This window comes from Aythya ferina (genome assembly GCF_964211825.1).
Source record: "Aythya ferina genome assembly, chromosome: 5".
Classification (NCBI taxonomy): domain Eukaryota; kingdom Metazoa; phylum Chordata; class Aves; order Anseriformes; family Anatidae; genus Aythya; species Aythya ferina.
Genome location: NC_140301.1, coordinates 12869753 through 12893231, shown reverse-complemented (window position 1 = coordinate 12893231; position 23479 = coordinate 12869753). Strand labels below are relative to the sequence as shown.

The 23479-nt window shown below is 36.4% G+C and overlaps 1 long non-coding RNA gene across 1 annotated transcript in view; it reads left to right on the top strand.

Annotated features, from left to right (window-relative positions):
* LOC311438068 overlaps positions 1-23479 on the top strand; it is a 179533-nt gene that overhangs the window by 3560 nt on the left and 152494 nt on the right. Inside the window, exons 2-3 of the long non-coding RNA XR_014693910.1 lie at positions 17142-17292; positions 20269-20354. This is a non-coding gene — a long non-coding RNA (uncharacterized lncRNA). The remainder of the gene's footprint in view (positions 1-17141; positions 17293-20268; positions 20355-23479) is intronic.

Genomic DNA, 23479 nt, shown 5'->3' with positions numbered 1-23479 from the left:
AGAGGATTCATGAGAATCGTGCATGTTCATGGAACAGAAGAAGGAACCACCAACCACTGGCAAGGAAACAGAAATTTCTTTTTAGGTTATTAACTTTGCAGATTGCACCCAATCATTTGCTACCTATTAATTCTTTCCACTGGGCCCACAGCATGACATGTCAAGCAAAGGGCAAAAGCGCCCCCACTTCGTTATCTGGCAGATGTCCACATTATATAGTTCAGTGCTCCATGGAAGGTGAAGTAAAAGCTATGTATAGATGTGACCTTAGGCACACGCAGATGCTGCACACAAGTACAGTAATGCTAATCAACCAAGTAAAGCTGCAGTATCAGGGGCTAGGTGAGTCAGCAAAGCTTCTGCAAAGAGAACATCAGGCATAACAGTTGCTAAGATACCAAGGTTGCAATAAAAAAAGTAATACAAAGTGAGTTTCCTTATTAATAACTTGCTGCAGCATGCGTGTAGTAACAGTGGCAAGCAGAAAAAACAATGGATGTGAAGAGCAAGTTCAGTCATACGGTAGAGAGGAGCAGGGCCGTAGGTGGGACTTCTGAGGCTCATCCTGCTGGAAAAACTCGGCTGCAGCGGCAGGTTAATAAAGAGCTATTACATGTTCATTTTCGTTTTGTTGTGAATGTGGCTGTTGGATTGAATTTTGCTGGAAAAGTAAGGTTTTTATCAGGTACAATATCTGAATGTTAGCATCTGTGTAATGGAAACCATCTTAAGCTCATTAATCCATGCCTAGGACTTGCCTTAACATTTGGATTTACTAAAAAGATGCTTGTTCTTGTTGACTGGAAAGTGATAAAGTGATTTCAGTGCAGGAACCACTTTTTAGCGGCAGACATTGTCATTTGTATTTGAAAATAATGTTGTAAATAATGCTGTATTTTATGAGCTGATATGTAATATTTTTTAAGTAATTGAGAAGTTGGGAAATCTGCCTACTATCCTCAAGCAAGCTACTTCTGCTTAAATATATATTGTTTTTTGTTGTTGTTGTTTTGTTTTGTTTGTTTTTCCAGTTCCAGAGTGTGGAGAGAGATTTATTTTTCTTTGGATGGCTACTACAAACTATATGGATAATAAAAATATGGCTTGCTTTTCAAGAAGAAAATGTTTACTAGATAGTCTGAGGTCTTGAAAAAACAACTAAGATTGTCCAGATGTTTAAGTTCTCTGACCTGACTTACATTGTGTTTGTATTGATTCTGGTATAAATGCCAAGTGTAGCACAAATGGTTTTATTCAAATTAGCCACTTAACGTTTTGAGACTTTCTGTAATGCTGACTATTAAAATGGGTTATGCTTTAATTGCATTACAATTTTTAAAGAGCATAATGAAAGCCTTAAGCAAGTTCTACAGAGCAAGAGTGAAATACTTACCCCTGAACTTTAAATTCACAAACTTGCCTAAGAGAAAGTGCACAAGAGATTGAACAAATAGGTCTTTGTTACCAATAGAAGTATATGGAAGTAGAAAGCATGGAATATACAGAATTGTGTGTGGGGGGTGGGGGGTGCAGAGTGCAGCAGAAAAAATAGAGAAAAATGAGGGTTCTGGGAAAAGGAACATGGATTAGAGAACAAGCTGAGCATCCTTGGGCTAGCAGTGCAGTTGTTAATTATTTATGGTGAATTGCAGATTAACTGTGCTGTGGATTCAGAGGCAATACTGCAGACTCTGTGAGGAGCCAACAACAGTCTTTAGAGTTTGTTAGCTTAGATGCATTGTGGTGCAAACACAGCTGTGGAATGGCCATGGCCAGCTTAGCAGATAATGAAAATTCTGCAAGACCTTATTTTTCCTAAAGTGCAATCTAGAAAAACCTGCTTGGATTTGCTGTTGTTCCTTACAGTTATATTCATGGAAATAAGGCTTTTGGCACATTCTTAGTAATACACTGTATTGCTCTGAAGAAGGTTGGCCTGTCACAAGCTGCTTTTGCTGCTGTTTATAAATCAGTCTTTCTGAGAAGAAAAACAGTTACCAAATAAAACAAAGTTGAATGTGGGAATGACCTTACCTTCGGCTTAGACAAAGAAAAATCTTTTCGACCTGTCCTGAATAAGTAATTTTCTCTCTTGTGGAAGTCATCTTGTGCTGAATATAGGGTAGAAAGAGAACCCTGTCAAAAATAAATAAATAAATAAATAAATCAAGAAGAGAGAAATTGACCTGAAGCTGAACTGTGGAAGAGAGAAACAAAAAAAGGCAATCTGTTAGAGGTCAAAGAAAAGTCAGAACTTTGGTGGAGTCAGTGGTTAATCTATGTCTTCAGTGCTGTTGTTCAGGAAAAACAGAACTTGTGTAATTAGTATTTTTGCATAAAAGGAAGGCTGGAAGGCTTGAAATTTTTATGGTCTTTGCAAAAGCAGTTGTGTGCTTGCTGTAGCTATTCTACTTTGGTCTTAGAACTGAGATGCAAAGGGATCAATCTGAAATGCATACTCAACCTGATAATTGAACTCATTATTTTTATTTTCAGCAATAAATCTCTAAATTATATCTTTATATAACATTTCGTACATTTTGAAACAAATTGTACAAATCCCTGTAATCATCTAGTGTCTTTAGCTCACAGTGTAACATTCTGTATTCCTGAGTTTACTGACTTTTCAGGACAAGTAGCTTGTGCCTCTGTGACAGCAGAATGGTTCTTTAGCTTGTTCTAGTATCCTAAGGGTTTATGTCTAACTCCATGATTAATTTACACATAACACAAGCAGTAAATACTCCCATTTTCTCACGTTTACTGCCCTACTGCTCAGTCCCACATGTCATACTAGCTTTATCCATTTCTGTCTTTTTCCTCTGTCTTCACATGATCACATCCCTAAGTCTTCCCAGCTAACACTCCTTATGTCTTTTGGTGCAGACAGTCCATGTTGTGTATAGCTCCATATACCACCACTAACAGTTGGACTAAGATTGGCTCATTTAACCTCTATCTGTACCAAATCCTAAATTGTTTATTCCAGGCTTTTTTTGGTCTTCCCTAACACAGATTCCTCCTTTATTCCTTAGAATCTAGTGTGCTTTCTTTAAAATAAACAGGTAGGATACAAGTCTGTTAGAACATACAAGACTAGCATCAGACTGAGGGCAAGATTGTTCCATATTAAGAGGCAACCACACCTCTCTTTATGGAGTGAAAGTTCAAATAAATTTATTTTTTGACCAGGTTTCAAAATGTAATAATAGGCTAATAGTCTATTTCGTAGTACTAGAAATAAGTTCACAGGAAGTGCAATTGTAGTGAAATTGCCATGTACAGACACAGTTTGCCTTTGAATAGTTTGAAGTTTTGCCTTGTTTAGACTTTTTGTATCCAAGTGAAGGTGGTGCAAACAAATGAGCAATCATGATGTACTGTCCACGCTGTGATGATGCTATATTGAGAAGTTTCCAGAGAGCAGTTTCCCACAAGTTTATTGGGTTTGAAATTATATCACGGATAAAACCCTGCAGATGGCAGCAGTGCTTTATAGTTCAACATTGCAGCACAGCACTTGGTATAGTCTGAGGCAGAATCCCATACTGAAGACACTGATTTCCAGAGACTATTACAGTGGCATGTTTTGCTAAGTAGTCAGCATATTACCGATGCTTTATTTATTTATTAAGTTTAGTTTAAAGAGGAAAGTTGTAATACTTATCAAGTTGTAGAAGGCTGGTTTTGCACCTTGCGGAATCTCTCTGAGTTCATGATGCAGACATCTACCTCTGTTTCTGAGGTGGGGATTTTTTGTGTGTTTTGCTTTTTTCCAAAATGTTTTGCATCCTTCAGGTTTGCAGCAGGAATTTGACCTAGCTGACTTGGAGTAGTACAGCATACTAATACTTCTGTAACAGACAGTTCGTTCGTAGCAAAATTTAAGTGACTATTGAAAAAAAATCCTTTGTGTGGCAAATACCTAGTTCTAAGGACACTGCATCAAACAGAATAAGTGATGGATCGAAATACCTGACAAAATATCCTTGCTTATCTACTTGGATATGAAATATTATTTCCCTTCTTTTTGCTAGCTCTGTTGACCTAAGCTGATTTCTTGAGTCTATCATGCTGCTTAGGCTCATTCATCCATAATCTAATGCTTTTATCTCCTTTTTCTCATTCTGTTCTCAATAATGCTAACTTGTCTCAAAATTTGTACAGTCCACCTTTACATCTTCATCATCTCTTTGCAGTTGTTAATGTTCAATTTTGTTAAGACATAAAAAAATCCAGAAGACTAATGATCAAACAGAACGTTATGCAGGTAAACCACTCTTTATGGTTTCTTTATTTTGTGATAGTCTTTCTATGCCTAAAGCAAAGTTTAGTAGAAATCAGGTTTATGCAACACATTAAATATTTTGGCTGTTCCTCTTCTATCTTCAAGTAAGAAGCTACTGTTTTCACTAGCATTACTTTATCTGTGTGCTTATATTGTAATTTATTCAGGGCAATGACAGTACCTTTTTACTTTATGTACAAAGTCTCTGAGTATCTTGACTGAATGACTGGTTGTAAGCAGATGACTGTTTTGACACAGTTTCCTAGCTGGCTTCATCAAAAAGACACAGTATGAAATAGTTTACTTTCAAAATATATGATAAGCAGAGACTATGAAGCTTGAATATGTTTTTGATTCAAGATATGGATGTCTTAAGGGCAGTTTTGAAGCAAATGGATAGGACAGCTCTGCTTCATTGTTTAGAAGATTTGTTTCTTCAGGACTGAAAACTTTTGCCCTCTGCTAAAATCTCTGTATATAGCTAACTATCCTCTAACTTAGCCTGGGCACACATTTTTTTTGTGTGTTCCATTTCCTGGCCCATAATATTATATAATATTATTTGGTGCTAAAGATTATTGCATTTTATCTGTAGGGAAAAAGATCCCTGTAAAGCCTTTGGGATGCTTCAAGATGAATGATGTTATGAAAATTGTTACAAGTTTTACTGTTTCATATACTGTGAACTGATGAAAGACAGCAAGGCAGTTACTTCTCAGGATAATATAAAATTTGCCTTAGGTGGGACTATTCTGTTTACTGAACACTTCATTCACTCCCAGTGGAAAACCAGTGATGGCATTTGCTGTTTTCATAACAACCCAAAGAGGATGCTCTGCTGCTGAATGGCTGGCTACCCCCTGCTGGCTAAATAGCAAAGAAGTAATATGTGAGAAACTGCCAAAAATAACTTTAGCCATCATCACTGGAGCGCATAGATTCATTCCTACTGTAAGGCTGCTTACCCTACAGCAAATCAATTTGGTTCACCTCCCATAGTGGTAGCTTACTGCCATGACTCTCTTGGGCGTTCCTACTTTCTTTTTTTACTGCATGAGCAGCAGAAGAAGACAGGGTAAAGGGGAAGGGAGTAGCTGTTGAAAGAAATCTGTCATTGTGTAACTGAACTACTGATATTAGCTTTAAATCCACTTTGGACAACAAATGAATATACAGCATGTTAAGCTGTGCATATGTATACGTATATGGTATGCCCTCATTCTGTGTAGGACGTTAGATGAAAGTTCAGCTTGGCACTGATTTATATCTAGGAATCCAAGAAGAAGTGCAAAGGGGAAATGATAAGAAGCAAGAGGTTTGCTTCTTATCACACGGGGTTTGTTTCTTCCTAAAATGCATTCCCCAGCTGAAATAGTACACTGGGCCATGTCTGATCATTCATAAGTAGAATGGCATGGATTATCCCTGTCTCCTTCATTCTCTACTGATCAGTCAAAAGAAGCAGAGGAAAAGGGCAAATCTAACCTAAAACACTTCTAGAGACATACAGTTTATGTAAGTCAGTGGAGTTAATATGGATAGTTTAATGAATGAGAATTTAGTGCAGAGCTTCACAGAAACTTTTTCTTGCCCAGAACAAAACTTGAGAATTTGGCTTTTTGAAAACATGGGTGTGGAACTTAGAAATGCTGGTGTCTTGCTACCTCTCTGAAGTGTGTTTGACTATTCTGAAGTCATGTAATTATATTAATTGAAATGTTATATTGTTATATTATTATAGATAATATATTGGACAAACTTGTGTGTTTCCTTGCTGGCCTAACATGTTCTCACTGAAGTATACTTACAGTTTTACATCAGGAGGTGCTGGTTTATTACGACCCCAGTGAAAAAGGTGCTTTGACTCTCTAAAGTATTTCTTAAAATGCCATTTATTTGAGCTAACACTATAAAGAAAGAGAAGATAGCATATATAATTTTACATACATAATATGTATGTATGCGTGTATGTATGTATATATATATAAATATATATGTGTATATATATATAATTTTATATTCCTTCAGATGTGCTGGGAACCCTGAGTTGCTCAGTACTGAGGAACTCTCTCTGATCAAGGCACAGCATGCTGTACGGATCCCATCCATGGAAAGGTTATTGAGCATTTTGGTCTTTTGAGCTCTTATAAGATTTTCTTGAAATAAAACAACTTTAATAATTTTATAAATTTCTCTGTAAAAAAAAAAAAAAAAAAAAAAAATTCACAAGAGAATTTGTTGCTGCACTTTAGATAAAGGCAAGGACGTGCCTGTGGTGTAGTCACTGGCACTATGTGGAAGCTGCCTATGGGCTCCTCTATTACATTTAGCCAGCTGTTTTTTTAATTATTTTTGTGGCCCAGGAATATTCACAACACCATCCTGAAGGCCAAGCTGTAAGTTCAACACAGCACAGCACCGACCTGCACCTACTTAGATTAACTGTAAAGTGGATCCTTGATGTACAATGGTCTCCTGGTTCTGATCATTACACTTAGGATAATTCAGAGAACAGCTAATTACATACTTCCCTCATTTTCTAATACATATCATCATTCTCTCTCATTTTCAGGGACTTAGCTATTGTGGGGAACATGTACATTTCTTTATCCTTTGTTAAGTAAGGCTTTAGAACAATTGCAGTAGGCAGGCTCATGAAGAATTAATTCCAGGTTTTACAACGTACATGGTGTAAGTACGGACAAAATGCTCAGAATTTTAGTCAGTCTAGGAAAGCTTTCAGTATGGCTGGATTTTAAAGATTTAGCAGATCTAGCTTAATACTGAACCTTAGCAATTAATCTTTGTCAAGAGTGTGATATGGCCCTCAGACAAACTGTCATCCAATGTAGCTGCTGTAAAAGATTTTTTTTCTAATAACCTTTCTAGGTTGCCCTAGCTTGTTTATATCATATTAAAATGCGCTAAACTGCAAAGATTTCTCTCCATTTCTGGTACCTCAAACACACCTAATGAAATGGAAACAGTGCCAAAGTAAAATATGAAAACGTACCATTTACAGTTCAGTTCATATTTGGGGGCAAAATAGTAATTGTTTTAGAAACCATGTGGTTCAGAAGAGGCAACTAGGTCTGTTTTTGCTCATATGGAGTGCCCAAATTCTACCAAAGGTTAATGACAAAGTCTAGGCCTAAGATGAGTTTTACTGCTCACAATATGCACTACTAATTACAATAGCTGCTTTCCACCCCCCCGACCCCCTCAAAATTGTATGCATACAATGAAACTGACCATTCAAAGAACAATGTGAAATGTTCAGAAATCCTAGTCTTGTTTCCTCCCTGCTCTTTTACTCATTATTTTTCTTTACATCTGACTTCTTTAAACTTGCAAAGATGAGTAAATCTTTTGTTCTCCTTCAACAGTTTCTGGCATCGAAGCTTTGTGTCTTTGATACTTGCTCCTTACTTGTCTGAGCACGTGACTTGTGAAAACTAAGCTGTTCATCTTTTCCACAGTCCTTTGGTGTCTTCTTGCCAGATGGCTAAGACTTTCCTGTGCATTTTCACTACCCAGGTGCACTCCATGAGTGAGCCCTTTGTATTGTTCTCCTGTTTCTGTCTTCTTGTCTTTTCACTCTTTATGCACTCTTTTTTTTTTTTTTTTTTCCACTAGTCCTTTACATTTTTCTAAAGAACAGTAGACAGACTTTGAGGAATTGTTATCCAGGTTTATACTACTGTCCTTCTCCTCTCAGCATTTCATGTACTTAAATACTTGATGTATTTTATTGAAACTATCAGATGATGGGTTTTTGGTGCCAGGGAGTTGAATCTGATTGCATCTTAAAATTGTCAAGATAAGACAAGTGGATATGCGATTAAAAAGGGACATTTCCATAACTGAACTTTTCTTCTTACTTTTTATTTTTACCTTGATGGAAAAGGTGAAGATGTAATCAAACACAAAGCTGACCATTAAACATACAATTTCTTACAATGCAGCCCCTAAATGCTACATTCAGGGCCATGCTGCTGCTGAGACCCTTTTTTCTCCTCTAACAGTTTCTGGAGTATCTTATTAATTAAGCTTTAGAAATCCTAATGGGGTTTAATCTTCAGCCCTATCCTATTATTTCACTCTATTCCTCTTCCATTGCAGCAGTGCAGTAGTGACTTGCTTGCCAAAAACCAGGCACACCTTTGTATCCTATTGCAGTTCTGTGTAACAGCGATACACATAAAATAGATGGCTAGTACATACAATGAATGTGTTTGAGGTTTTTTGCTGTCTTCAAAAGTGAGTTGGCAGTGTTCAACTTTCCTTAACAAAATGTTCCTCAGTTATAAGATTACAAGAAATGAGAACTCTAGAGACTGTGTCTACATCAAGATGCTGTAGAAAATTTTGTTAAAATTTCCTACCCATACATGCTTAAGCTTACCTCAGAAATGTTGTGGAATAACTCCTGGTGGGACAATTATTCACTAATGTCCATTTAAATAATTTTAAATATAGGCAAACTGTGGTAATAGCTTAACCAGAAACATCAGGCGTGAAAGCACTAGAGTAAACAAAGTGCTGACATACCCCTACTTTCAACTGTTTTTAAAAATGTTAGTTAATGCCTGGAGCACAGCTTACAGTAATGCTCCTGGGAGCGTTTAGGCTGGAGAAGAGAATGCTTAGGGAGCACATTATCAACTTGTATAAATATCTGATGGGAGGATATAAAAAGGATAGACCCAGACTCTTCTTAGTGGTGCTTCATGACAGGACAAGAGATGATGAGCACAAACTGAAAGACAGGAAAAGTAAACACTTTTCTCCTGTGGTTGAACACTGGAAGAGGTTGCTTAGAGAGGTTGCAGAGTTGCCGCCTTTGGTGATCAAAACACAACTGGATGCAGCCTTGGGCAACTTGCTTCAGCTGACCCTTCCTGAGCAGGAGGATTGGACTAGACTATTTCCAGAGATTTCTTCCAACATCAGTTATTCTGTGGAAAACAAAACAGCTCTGCTGAATGAAGTGTCTTCATGTCTAGAAGCCATACTCTTCTGAATTGTTCTCTTCTGCACATATCTGTACCCTGTACCCCTACACACCTTCAATTGAGAAAAGAAAAAAAAAAAAAGGAAAAGAAAAAAATCCCCAGAACCTTCTAAATCTTAACTGACATCAAATTGGTTCCGTTATCTGTCAGCTTCATGTATTCCAAAAACTGCTCCAAATAAATATTTGTCAGTTAAACCCTGAGACCTTAACTTCCATCCTCCTGCCTGATCCTGCATGTTGAAATGTTGTTGGTCCTTAGAGTCCTTCCTAACAGCTTGCATTCTGAGTCTAGAATCTGCTATGCCCTTCCCTGCATTATATGTACTCCCTTGTTTCTTAATTACTGAATCTTTCCACAGACTGTCATGTAGAGTTTGTGAGAGGGAAGTGCCACACATTTGTGACTGTCATCACAAAATAGCCATCTGTTTTCCTTGACAAATGTGTCTGCAAGTGCCACAGGCTTCATCCAGCCATTAGCAGAGATCTCAGCCTTTGTGATGGTATCATTAATGCAAGAGGACTGTTGTGCTGGGCATTTCTGTCAGTTTTGACCCTTTCTTGCTTGATAGCTTTCTGCCAAGAGATTTTCCACCTTTTTAGGATCATGTGGCTGCTAGCCTGAAATTCTATAATGTCCTTGAAATCTTGTCACTGTAACTTCCCATCTCCTTGAACTCTTCCAGTTCAGCCAAGGTGAACTCAAGGGACAATAACTGTCATGGATGTCCTCAGACTGCCTGTGCAGCATGCACATTTGCCGTTGTAGCATGTTACCAGATACATGGCATTTAGGGATTTTGTCATCTTCTCAAGGAGTGAGCACTGAGAATCCCGTAACTTTCTCCATCCACGGATAAACTTGCACTGCATCTGAGCTCCTCTTTGTGTTTTCATGTCTAATATAGGTCTGGTTATAACACTGGATTGCAGTTCTGCTTGCTCAACACTTCCCACGAGTGCCATAGATGATACCATGCTTTGATGATGAACACTGCTTTGAAAGGATATTTATCAAAAATATAGTGATCAATATAGTGATAGATATCTTGATCAAATTTATGATTAACAAACAATTTCAAAACCTTGCAACTCTAGTTAATAGTTTTCTTAAAATAAACTTGTTTTAAGAGAATAGAAACAAAAGGAGAAAATTTTGCTGCTGATGGGAAAGTTCTGAAAGAGGATACCTGAAAAGTGGGAATAGGATGAAAGGATGATTTGATTTGAGAGGTCCATGAAACAAGCTAGGGGATTCACAGGAAGAGTATGTCCATGGGAAGCATTTCTCAGTTGCATTCTGATAAAGTTGGAGTGCCATTAAAAGCCTTAGGGGACAGGAGAAACTGACTGTTCTACTTTATACTACATGTGCACATGTAACTTCTTGAGGAAGCTTAATTCCTTTAATCCTTCACTACTAGCAGCAGTAGGACAAATTTAAAACAACCCGGTACTTGTAATAGTGTCAGCTGGAAAGTCAGTATTCACGATAACTTTAGGAAAAGTTTTACTGGATCTTGTGCCAATAATGAATTTATCAAGTATATGACACTTGTACCTTGTAATATCATGTGTTATCTGAGTGCATTGATTTCCTTTCCATTTCAAGATGTCGAGAATCTTTTAGGTAGTGGGATTGTTTGCAGCCTGTGCAAGTCTTCTGAGAGGAAAAGGTGGTGACTGCACCAAATGTGAATTATTCAGCGAGAGTACTCACGAAACCTGAGTAGTGACTCTGCCATGCAGTGTTTTCTTCTCATAGCAGAGATTCACTAATTCCTATATTTTAAGTTTCTTTAAAGAATAACACATACCTGCTTTGTTATTGCTCTTTAATGATGCACAGGTTTTTCTAGAAGACACAAGCAATAAGGACTCTAATTACTTGCTAACACAGCTATCTCACATTTCATCCCATTTAAAGCTGTCAAGAGGTATCTCTTTGGAAATCTGTGTGAATATTCTACCATTTTTAAATGTCCGACACACAGACCAAGAGTTAGACAACCTGATTTCACAGGAGAGACTTTTGAATGGAAGTAATTCAGCCCCATGCAGGTTTTCTGTGACATTTATTGTTACCTTTGCCCTTAAGAGGATTCCCCATTTAATTATAGTTTTTTTGTCATGTTTCTGCTGGATTTCCTGCAGGGCATGTGTGCTGTAGTAATAGCTGTTGGAGAAACAAAGGGAGAGGTCCACTATGTTGTGCTTTGCCCAGCAGCTAGTCCAGAGTGTATGAGTGAAAGACACATGATCCTGTTACGCTATTGTTTCAGATCTCAGAATCTGGGGGCTGAGAGGGATAGAACAGACTGTGAAACAGAAAGAACAAGCTGGGGAAAGTTCTTGATCTTCCCTACCCTACATTCAAAGAGAAAGACAGTCACTGTAAAACAGGCTATTTTTGTACCATAGGAAACCTTACTGAGAGGAATCACTGAAGACAGAGATAGCTAGATTAAAAGAGACAAAATCTCTATAAACTCTAGAAGATGGAAAATGCATACTCTCTCACCATTCTCTAGGTGATGTCCTCAGATGTTTCTAGAGGTATTCTCTCCCCAGACTTTCTGGTCACTACAAATGCAACCTTTATCATAGAAACCAGGGAAAAATGAGACCTACCTAATTAACCAGTTCTGGAAAGATTGTTCCCCATCATCTTTTCCACTATTTTTTGTCTCATTGTATGTTTTGAATGAATCCTAAATTCCTCTTTATTTCTGAGGGAATGTTCCATTTGCACAAATTAAAAGTTGAAGACATTTTTTCTAAAGCCTATTAAAACCTATTCCTGCTATTAATTTTATTTCAATACTTTTCAATACTCAGAAATATTAGACAAATTTTAAAGCATAAGACCTGATAACTGCAGAATTCATTGCTAATTTCTATAGACTTGCATGTTTCTGGACACAGTTCAAGTAAATGTAAGGATGGAACTGTATACTTAAATAAAGAGAATTTGATTAATAAATAAATTCAATATTCTCCAGATTTATACGGATGGTCAGTGCAATGCATCTTAACTTGTGTTTCTTGTTTTACATTATGCTACAAAGTCTTCAGTCAGCAATATGTATTAGTTCTGTAAAAATTGTAAATATGAAGCTTGAATGTTCACGGTTGAGCAGGAGACATTCCTACTGCCTGCCAGATGAAGGATGGGCTGAACTACAGGTAGTCTACATGCTGCTTAAACTTCTAGACAGGAGGGATGTTAGCATCTTTTTTGCCATTGAATTACAAAAGCTTGGAAATGTAATGTTTCTGTGGCAGCATAAAATCTGAAGTTCCTTATTAATGCTTGATCAGTACACAGCTGCCAAGCTATCTGGCAGCATAAATTTGACCTCAATTTGGCCAGAACACAACAGTGCTTGTGCCAGCTCTGTATCCTATGATGGCTTTATCTTGTTAGAGTGCTACATGACCTGATCTGGCATACACTTACTGGAATAAAGTCATTCCTATAAATATAAGAACAAATCTAAACCAGGAGAATAAGATGGAGTGGCCTACCTGCAGTGAGCAGGAGTTGTAAGCTGACGTGGTTACAGCTGGGGTTGTTGCAGCCTGCTGTTGCCTACCACTACCTTTTCCCATGCTACAAGAAACTACAATCCCTTCAGATTTGCCACCAAAATTCATGTGTGAATTTGCACCCTAACCTAGTTTATTTTGAGGGATCCAATGTTGAGCATGTTTATGCTAGCCTGGATCATTTTGATAGAAGTAGGTCAGAGAAGCAGTAATACAGACAGGTCTCAAAGGATAGTAATCTAAACAAGAATATATGTAAAACAGTTCAGTATTTATTTATAACTGAGTCCTAATTAGATGTCATGTAGAACTGAAGAAATCGCTGTATGAAGAAACCACAGTGCCTCAGTAACTTTTGTTGCACAATGGCTGAGGAAGACTTATTAAATAAGACTAATTTCAATCTAGCCTTATTTTTAAAATTGATAGATGCTTTGCTTGTTAGCTAGAGAGCTCCTAGGATAAAAACAGAAGTACATACACTGCTATAAAAGGTTACAGGTGATGGAAGAAGATTCACCAAGTTGCAGGGACAGGGAAATTCTGCAGTTCTCTAAATCACCTTATTTATAAGGTCTTCTTGAGCTCACAAATTAATACAACTGAATGGGATACAGTAACTCTTGGAGCCAAGAATACAGAACATACTGGTAGAGGAAGTACTATTTTGCAAAGCAGTGACTGACATGAATCACGATTATACAAAGGAGGCAACAATCTATTGTGTAATCTATCAGCAGTGGAGTATCCAAAATACGTAGTTTGCTGTTGCTATTATAGAAAGTGACAAAATTAAATGAATGCATTAGAGGTGACTTGTCTGCATTGTATATGCATGATACCTTGGGATAAGAGGGCTCTTAAATCTACTACACAAAGCTATACTGAAGACAGAAATTAGACTCAAATTATTAATAAAGAGGTACTTTAACTGCTGCAACAACTTTATGAATGTGGTAAAATCATCTCCTTGAAGTCTTTAAATCAAGACAAGACCTATTCAGAGAAAATATATACAGTTCTGCTGGAGGATATAGGTTTTATAGGAATCAGTTGATAAAGTTCAGTGGTCCATGCTAGACAAAGTCTGAAAAGATTATTGCAAGAGTATTCTGGTCTGAGAAGCTGTATCAGCTCCTGAGAGATTTTAACTTCAGAGCTACAGAAAATCCATGTTTGTGTGAAGAATTCTGAATTCAGCTATACAGATTTGGTTTTCTGTGAAACTTGCATGTAAGATAGGCAAGTTATTGGCACCCATCTCTGAAATGGCTACATATGCTAATCGAGTTGGTGTATACACAGTGCTTGCTTTAACTTTCAATCAAGAAAAGACCTGCCTTCATTGCAGTCTGGCCTCCAATACAGACTACTCAGGAGAGTCATGCAAGGTAGTATAGAAAGTATTTTAGCAGCAGTGGAGAATGTTATGTCAAAAATAATCCTTTTTTAAAACAAACAAACAAAAACCTTATTTCAGCAATACAGTGGGTATATTTATCAAATTGCACCAGTAAAGGAAGCTTACTCAGGAAAATAATTTTTCATCTAGCCTCCTTCATTTTGTTTTGGCAGAAAATTCAGATTTTTTCTGTTGTAACGAATGTGCTTTTTATTACAACAGATGACATGTATCTCAAAAATGGAAAAACAAGAGTAATCTTCTGATGTTGTGCCACTTTTAATGTTACACATTAGAAAAACAACAAATCGTTCCTGAAATTTAAATTTGTGTATTCATCTCAGTACAAGCTGCAATGCTTTCTACACTTGAACTGCCCGTTGTTAGTAAACTGCAAAATGCTTGCAGTATCAATGGAGAAAAAAACTTATCTCCAGAGGCATGTGCTCCAGTTCTGAGATGTGAGAAAGAGGCAGGTTGGTAGTTGCATGTATTTTATCACATTCTCCAGATTTTTAAAAAGCTATCCTTATACTGAAAAGAGCATGTAGATGCATATACAGCATCCACTTTACCACAACTATATGTTGATGAAATATTTGGTGTGGAGTGGAAAAAAAAACAGACACGTATTTCTCATCCAGGCTGGATGTGGCCCTCGGCGGCCTGCTCTAGTGGTTGGCAACCTTCTCCAGAGCAGATAATATTTAAGATTCTTTTCAACTCAGGCCATTCTACAATTCTGTGATTCTATGATTTTATCTGTTTAGTCTTAACTTACTTGTAATTCAAAGATAATTTACTGTTGGAAAAGAAATCAGAATATACAATATCCTATGTTGTTTTTCTTGTTAAGATTTTAATAACCAAGGACTCTTCTTTGCTAAAATGTTGCAGCTTTTTGAAAAATCACTTGAAACATGCTGCGTGTCCCTTCATAATCTCAGTGGAATTTGCTGCGGTTTATAGCCAAATGTGTCTTTGGTCCCTGTTTGGAACAGTGGTGTGAGCACCAGCTGCTTCAGAGGTAGCTGGTCTTTAGTAGTGTTAAATGGGATATGCCGTACATAGAAATTAGTTTAGAAAAATTTGATTCCTTTTTAATTCTATTCATTTCCTTTTGGCTACCCTTTAGGGAAGCAGTTAGGATTTGTCCAGTTTTGTCTTCTACTTACACTGTTTACACTACTGAGTTTATATCTTATCTTACTCTGCCAGTCTTTAAGTAGTCTTTGCATATGATTTTTATGATAAATAAGAAATGTAGGAAGCAACAAGGCATTAGGTTTTATAGATTCTGTTACCTGATACAACTTTATTCCTTGGAACTATGGTTGCTGTATTATCAAGTATCTGAAAAAGAATGATGTATCCCACTATTTCAGCAATTCTCCCTTTGGCAATTACCATCCTTTCTTACATTATTTGAAACTATCCAGAATATATTCTAAGAAATCATGGAAATACTATGCTTTTAACTGGTTTGTTTATTTTATAAAGCAGGATGTTTTGAGCTAAGTTTTCTTTTACTGTGTGTTTGTAAGGTATTATATCTGATACTCTAACTGGAGATCTAGCACTAGCTAGACAGCTTTGAGATAGTCATGAAACAGTAACTTGGATCTTAAAAGATTTCATGTAAGGATTACCATGACATCACTGTATTACCAGAAACCTTTTATAAAGGAATCATATAAAGACTCAGGACTATAACTGTATCTTTGGAGAAAAATATGCAGCATAACTATCCTAGTGTCTGAAAGTATCTCCTCCAGTATTTTGCTTGCAATGGAGATAACAAGATTGCGAAAAACTGTTGGACTGAGCATTAAAGTTGTCAAGAGAGACTGACTGGCAAGGAAGGCACACTTCAGTTTCTTGGATGCAAGAAGAAATGTCTTATGTTTCTAAGTCACTGACCTTATTTCGGCTATTGACTGTTAAAAAGTGAATTGGCTTTTGACAGCTTTCCTTCATCTGAGGATATGATAACTTGATTGTAGCAAGCAAAAGCTTCTTTCTAAATGAACATTCAGAGTACTGTACGAGAAACATGAAGTGCCTTTGTGTCAGCAGTGAAAGAATCATCCAGAGCTGCAGTTCCTTGGCTCTGCCTTTGAAGGCAGTTATATACAGCAGACAGAATCTGAAATGTCCTTTTTCAGATTTAGGAGGCAGGTGAGAATTCCTGGCAACAATTTTCCTAAAGAATTATGTACAATTATAGGAAGGATGTAGGACAGACTTGCACAGACACTAAGTTCCTGTTTGGTTTAAAATGTTTATAGATTAATTACTCAAAGAAACCTCAGTAAAGAGCAGAATAACACCATTTAAGATATTCATGCATATTCCCAAAATATCCGATCTGAATCGGAGATGTCAAACGCTTGGGCTGATAGGCCAGATACTGTGCACTTGATGTACTTAAATAGCCCACATAGTATATTCAAAATGTGTGTTCACTAAAAGGGAGATTTTTAGTCCTGGTTATTGAAAGGGTGACATTTTGGTTGTAAATGCATTGTGAAGTGGCACAGTGTTCTCTTTCCAGACCTGCAAATTGACTCCAATAGTGACTGAAAACTATGAATCTCTTATTCCTTATTTTGATGAGTGGGTTATATCTCTCTACATTTTTATATGCATCTATCTTTCTGACTCTTCAGTATTAATTTTTAAAAAATGATTTTGAAATAACCTTACAGTTTCAAAGGCAAGTCCTCAAATGTGAAGAAACTTGACAGTTCAAGCAGGATATGAAAGCTTGATTTATCATCAGTGCATATACATTATGATATAGATATAAATAACGTATGCTGTCAAGCATAGATTTTACTAACATGACCATGTGTTTTTTGTTTTTTTTTTGTTTATTTCTACAGAACTCTTGCCTCATTTAGCTGATGGAAAGTAAGGGAAATAAAAAGCAAAAAGAGAAAAAGAGATAAGAGGACTAATGCATGATCAGAAGAGGGAACACAGAATGAAACATGCAAATGGAAAAGAAATAGAAAAATGGAGCTGAGCGTAAAGGTAACTTTTTTCTATAATGCTGAGTAACAATATGTCCAAAGCTATTTTAAAGGTTTATCAGCATATGAAAGTTAGGTTAATTCTTGTTTAGTTTAATTCTAAGTGAGATTGGAGAACACAGCAATTCACTGCTGCAAATTGCAACTTCCCCAATTACTACTGGGCAGAGTAAATGTTACCCTCTGGATAACATCCCTACTCTGAGAGAGAAATTCAGAAGAGGTCATTATCAAGAACTAGTTAACTGTGTACCTCTGATCAGCTTTAGTAACTAACCCCTAAAGCTACGAAGGCCTATTATCCCATCTATAAGGATGAATCTCTCCTTCTCTGTAAGAAGAAAATCCCTTTGCCTGCAATTATTTTCATTTTACATGAGTTTATAAATACGCTAATTTTACTTCTGCATGTTTTAGTATATGATATTCCTTGTTTGCAGAATTGTAACTCCTTTTGATGTCATCAATAGAAGTACTTGTAGTAAAGCATCAAAACCCATCTTCTTTATCTCTGTGGCAAGGGGAATACACAGTGTAGTCTCCTGATTAAAATGATAATAAATCATAGATCTTCTAATAGATTAAGCCAAGCAACCATTCTTCAACAAAAGGGGTAGGAGGAGGAAAGAAGAAAAGGGAATAAGCACTTTTTGGGGGAATTTGTTGGTATTACTTTTGCTATTCATTCTCCTATGTTTCTTTAACTTACTTATTCCATGGACATTCCCCTCCTTATCTATTTGCCTCTTTGCCCTTGGTTTGTTCTCTAAGTGAAAACAGACACAGTATGAATAGTTTAATGGTCATTTTTAACTTCACCCTTCATTATGTTTGTTTTGAGCTAAGAATTATTGGATAATTACGAATCTACCTATAGAAAGATGCTATTTAATTAACAGAGAAGGATGAAAAATTCCAACTGTGATAGGAAAAGACAAAGAAAGGCGATTAAAAATGGAAAAGTAAATATCAGACATTAGCAGGTGTTTTACAACTTGTGAAATGACATCTTGTGGTCATAATACCACCATAAGTATAATTTATTCTAATCAGAAGGGCCACTGTAAATTTTTTTTTTTTTTAAACTAGTTCAGGGTGACTGCAAGAGACTTAGAATGTAAATTTGCTAATCAGAACCATGATACAAAGACAACAGACATTAGTTAAAAAGTTGGCAAGCTTTTCATTTTGCATTTTGACTAATACGAAAGAAACAGTGGTATATATTAATTTTTTAACTTCAATATTTGATGCTATTACGGGTATATAAGCTAAGTATTTCTGTGAGTTATATTTCTCCTGCTGCTGAATACTAGATTCCAGCTTCTTTGCAGCTATTTTCTCAAATGCTTTGTTGCATATTTTCCTGATTTCACTAGGGAATTGTTACGTGTATTCCATGTATTCTTTTTTTTTTTTTCCCCTAAAATTGTTGGATGCTGTCAGCCTCAAGACACAGACCATCAGATACAGTACATACCTAATTTCTTATTTCTTTTGAATATTTAACTGGACAAGCTCTCTTGTACCTTGTTCAGGCAACTGGTTGGTTTGAAAACTTTGGGCAAGATTTTACCCAATATATTTTTATTTCTATTTCTATTTTAGTGGGCCACGTAATCTAAGTTACTTGAAGGGACCACCTGTTACTCTGTTAGCAGTACTAATCATGTTTGTACATATGTACTCTTGAAATCTACATGTACTGTAGTGGCTGTGTGACAACTCTGATGCCAGTGTGCATGGCAATATATTGTTCAGAGTGGTTCAAACTGCTCAAATACATGCTGAGTATCTTTGATGTGTTTATAGCCATTACATAGATGTATGATATCGGAACTAGACTGTCCCCAGTGCTCCAGCTAATTTATTTAAGATTAAGTTGATAATATCTTCAATTTACTCTAGAAGTGACTTCAAGTAAGTGTTATCTAGGATCTTATTGTTCTGTTTATTCATGTCCTTTTAATATCCAATACTCAATATTATTGAGTGGTCTGTACTCACACCACCCAAGGAATTTACTGTTACTTTGAAAAAGCATAGCTGACTAGATCATGCATCCTAAACAAATTAAAATTATTTATTTACAAAATAGGAATTATTATAAAATAATCAAACATGACAAACAATTAGAAAATTATTTTTTCCAAGTTAAGGACATGACAGAAAGAATCAGCTTTATAATTGCTTTTGTCTCTCTTTATATTATATCCACTGAGTATTACCGAAGTGGACAGATATCATTAAAAAGTCCACCTGTTATTGCAACGGGAAAAGCCTTGCCAGCAGATAACGAGAGGTATATTCAATGTCTTCTTCATAAGATCAGAGTCTGATATCTAGAGACTGCCTTCCATAGCTCCACTGCACTTACACACATGTACGTCTTGAAACATTCCATCAAGAACAGAGATTTGCAGGGATTTGGCATGGTTTCTTCTTGAGGAAATTGTTTATATTTATATTTGATGTCTCCTCCTTATAGATGTTGGTGAATAAATGATCTGCTTTTACACGTCACTTTGAAGTTCGAAAATCTTGGAGAGCACATACGTAGAACCGTAGCTCACCAAGATCTTTTTATCTAGGACAGATCTGTACTTCAGGAAAGAACCTGTGTCAGTCATTTAACTTCAGAAGCACATTCCCCCTTACAAGTTCACTTGGGAATATGCTCTTAACACTGCTGTTCTCAAATGTTTGTTGCATTTGATCTTAGCAGCTATAACTGTACAGTAGCCAACAGATGATTAGCCATGTCCAGTAAAAATCAATGGCACAGTGCTCACAGAGGCCACGTGCAGCCTCTGAACACCAGGGTGATGATGATTCTTTCTGATTCTTACTGGATTTCATAGACTACAGAAGATAACGCTGTTGGTGCAATTATTCTCAGTAGAAATCCCAGACAAAATGTTTGGGGAGGATTGTAACAGAAATAATTGGCTATTTATTTATTTTTTTTTGGTCACAGGGACCCAGAAAACTTGCAGCAAAAGAAATGAGCAAGGAAGCACCTGGAATCAACCAGCAATCTCTGCAAGAAGTCTAAGGAACCAGGTAAAATGTTGTCACACATACTGAATAAAATGGTGGGTCTTCATAAAATCTTAACTCTTAATGATCTGAATATTGTTTTCTTTACGGTACTAATAATAGGAAATAACAATTCTAGTGATGATATAAGTGGTAATAGTGAAAAGAAGTGTTAGTCTTAAAGTAAATAAACTTGATTCCCTACTTTTTCCAAAGCAGAGAATGGATTAGACTTAGAAAGGTATAGATGTCTTGAAACTGAAGTTTGCTTAAAAATGTAGACAAAAAGCAGTAATTTTCATCATGATTTTTTAATTGTAGGCCTGTTTAAAAAATTAAAAAATATAACCTTTGGGACATTGCTCATAAAAATTCAATTTAATTTTTCAATATGTTTCAATTAAACATTGCTTTATTTTCTGTAAAAGGTACAGTTCACAGTGCATTGTTGAATAGCACCACTGACATCAGTAGTCACTAGTAACTTTAGTCTCAGAGGTAAACAACTGCATTGGAAATTATTGCAATAATCTGTAAATCTGTAATACTTCCGTATAAGGAAAATAATTTTCACTGAGAACGAGTGAATTTTCTTAGACTAAATTAAACTGACCTGAACATTTTTGCCTACTTGAAACCCCTGAAACTGGTATAAACTCAGAGAAATTCTGGTAAACATATTGTAAGTTCTGTTTCTGTAGTTAGTTCTGTGCTTCCAAAATGTGGAAGAACCAAATGTACCAAAATGCCAAAGCAAGGCAAAATCTGATGGTATTTCTGTCTGTACTGTGAGCAAAGAAGACCAATCAAGTAAATTTCAAGACAATCCAGGAAATTTCACTGTCAGTATTTCTTCTTGATAGTCAACTAAATTTTTTCTTAATCTTTTTCATTAATCCTAGTTCTTCTCTCTTATCTTTGTTTAACCCTAAACATTGTTTTTATTACTTTGCTTTTGCCTGAATTAAATACTTGGGAAAAAAAAAAATACAATTCTACCTGGAATTTTGCAGGCTGAGGTCATAATATGCCAATTTATTCAGTTGTCTGAATGCCTCTCTGTTAGTGTTGTCATCCTTGTCTATGTGGTTCTTACAGTAATGACAAAAAAGCCTTCATGCGGTAATCTAATGGGAAGAACTCTAACAGTCTAACTATAAACAGCTGTCTCTCTCATCTCTTCTTCCGCACAGGGAAGATACATGGCAAAAACATTGCATTGTGTTGCTTACTGGTATTCAGTTTGAAGCTGTGCTGTCACTTACATTTCCTTTTGCTGAACATTTCTAGATGGTTGAGATTAAAGTGTATCAAGTGAGCATTTTATTTGATTTCTGGTGAGGCAGTTCTAGCATGTTAATTTACCATTCACTGGACTCTTCACATAGCTCAGCGTGGCTGCAGAATACAGGAGACATACCTCAAGCTGCTGCTGAATTACCTTTGGAGTTATAAAAGCAGTAAATGCATGATTACTGTTTGTCTTAATACATTAAAAAGGAGATGTGTAATTGGCACTTCAACAAACAGCAGCAATGAAATGACAATTAGTGTTAGCAATGAGTTGGTATCACCTTTCTGTAGCCCCATTCAGTACTCCTTGTACAAAGCTTATGTAAGTGAGATAAGCTTATATCAGTGAGAGAATAATTATGTAATTAGGCAAAAAAAAAAAAAAACAAAAAAAAAAACAGAGGAGTGTTTGCTTACAAAATAATAAAAGGTTTCTCTTTTTTTTTTTTTTTTTTCTTTTTTTTTTTTTCTGTGGGGTTTGTGCAATTTGATATTGATAATGATCAGTACTTGTACCCTGCAAGAAGTTTTCATTCTAAGGGAATCTAAAGAGCTTTGGGAACTGTATGCAACTGCAGACATTCATGTACCCATAATTACAGTTCCATTAAAAATTCATATATCCATTAAAGTTCACATTTGTGCTAAACTGGTAAAGATTGATAAAATGATATCTCTAAATTGTAATTCTCTCTGAAAAGTAGAGAGTAAATATGTAAAATAACAGAAAAAGTACTTCTGGTTTGCAGAGAACATAAAGGTGCTGAAGTTGACCTGCTGGATCTGCTGATTTTTTAATTAAGTGACTACTCAGAGACTCTGTTTACATGTCATGCACAGTACTTCTAGCAGAGAGATCCTCTGATAGTAGTAAAGAAGTATAATCCTGCTGCTAGCAGTAGAACACATTCTGGTAGAAGACCATAGTGGGGCAACAGTTCAGTAAAGACAGATGTTATTTCTTGAATCATTTTTGTTCACTAGAATCTCAAACCTCACCAGGCAGGAGTACATATAATTTAGGAATGCAATTAAACAAATGGAATTTAGACCCATCTACTACTGTTTTCCTTAGTATGTCTGAAGCTGTAATCTGAACTCAGTTGCCAGAGTCCAGGAACCAATGTACTTCCTTCATGGATCAATCCTTAAACAGGGATTCAGACTTCTTTCTTTTCTCTGATGTGTGACAGGAATTAAACAGAAAGTTCCAGCAGATCAACTTTCCTGTGTTCATTATCAGAACAGTTACAGACAGGCAAGGAACAGAATGGGCCACCTCAGGAACATCTGTATGCTGTATAATTAGAAAGGCCAGAGGCCTATTTCCTGTTTCTTGTCCACCCACCCTCCCACAAGACACCAGAACACTCCTCGTCTACCTTGAAAACTCCCCTGAAGGAGGCATAATTCCTTACAGTAGCAGCCAGAAGCCATTAGCAACAGCAGCAGTCCAATGGAAAGGATTAAAACTGCTTCTAGCTACCTCCAGTGCTGCTTTTGTCAAGTCATCAGGGGTTTCCTGAAGTAGGTTCACGCGTTGCAGAAAAAACAGCTTCTTCCTTTAATTGTAGCATAAACATATGTCAGTGTGTGGAACTTAATAGATGTGTTTCAGGTATGGGGCAGGAGAGACTGCAAATGGGCAGAGAGGTTCAAATGAAGTGGGCAGCACTGCTAATTCCAAAAGCTAAAATATCCTGAACAGACTTTCTTTTGTTAGTTCTTAAAAAATGAGACTCTTCCAAGATTTTTTTGTTTAACATTATGGGCAAGAAGCTTGTTACTTCTGCTTTCCTTTCTTCTTTTAAAATGAAGTTTGAGATTCTAAAATAATGATACCACTTCAGAAGCTG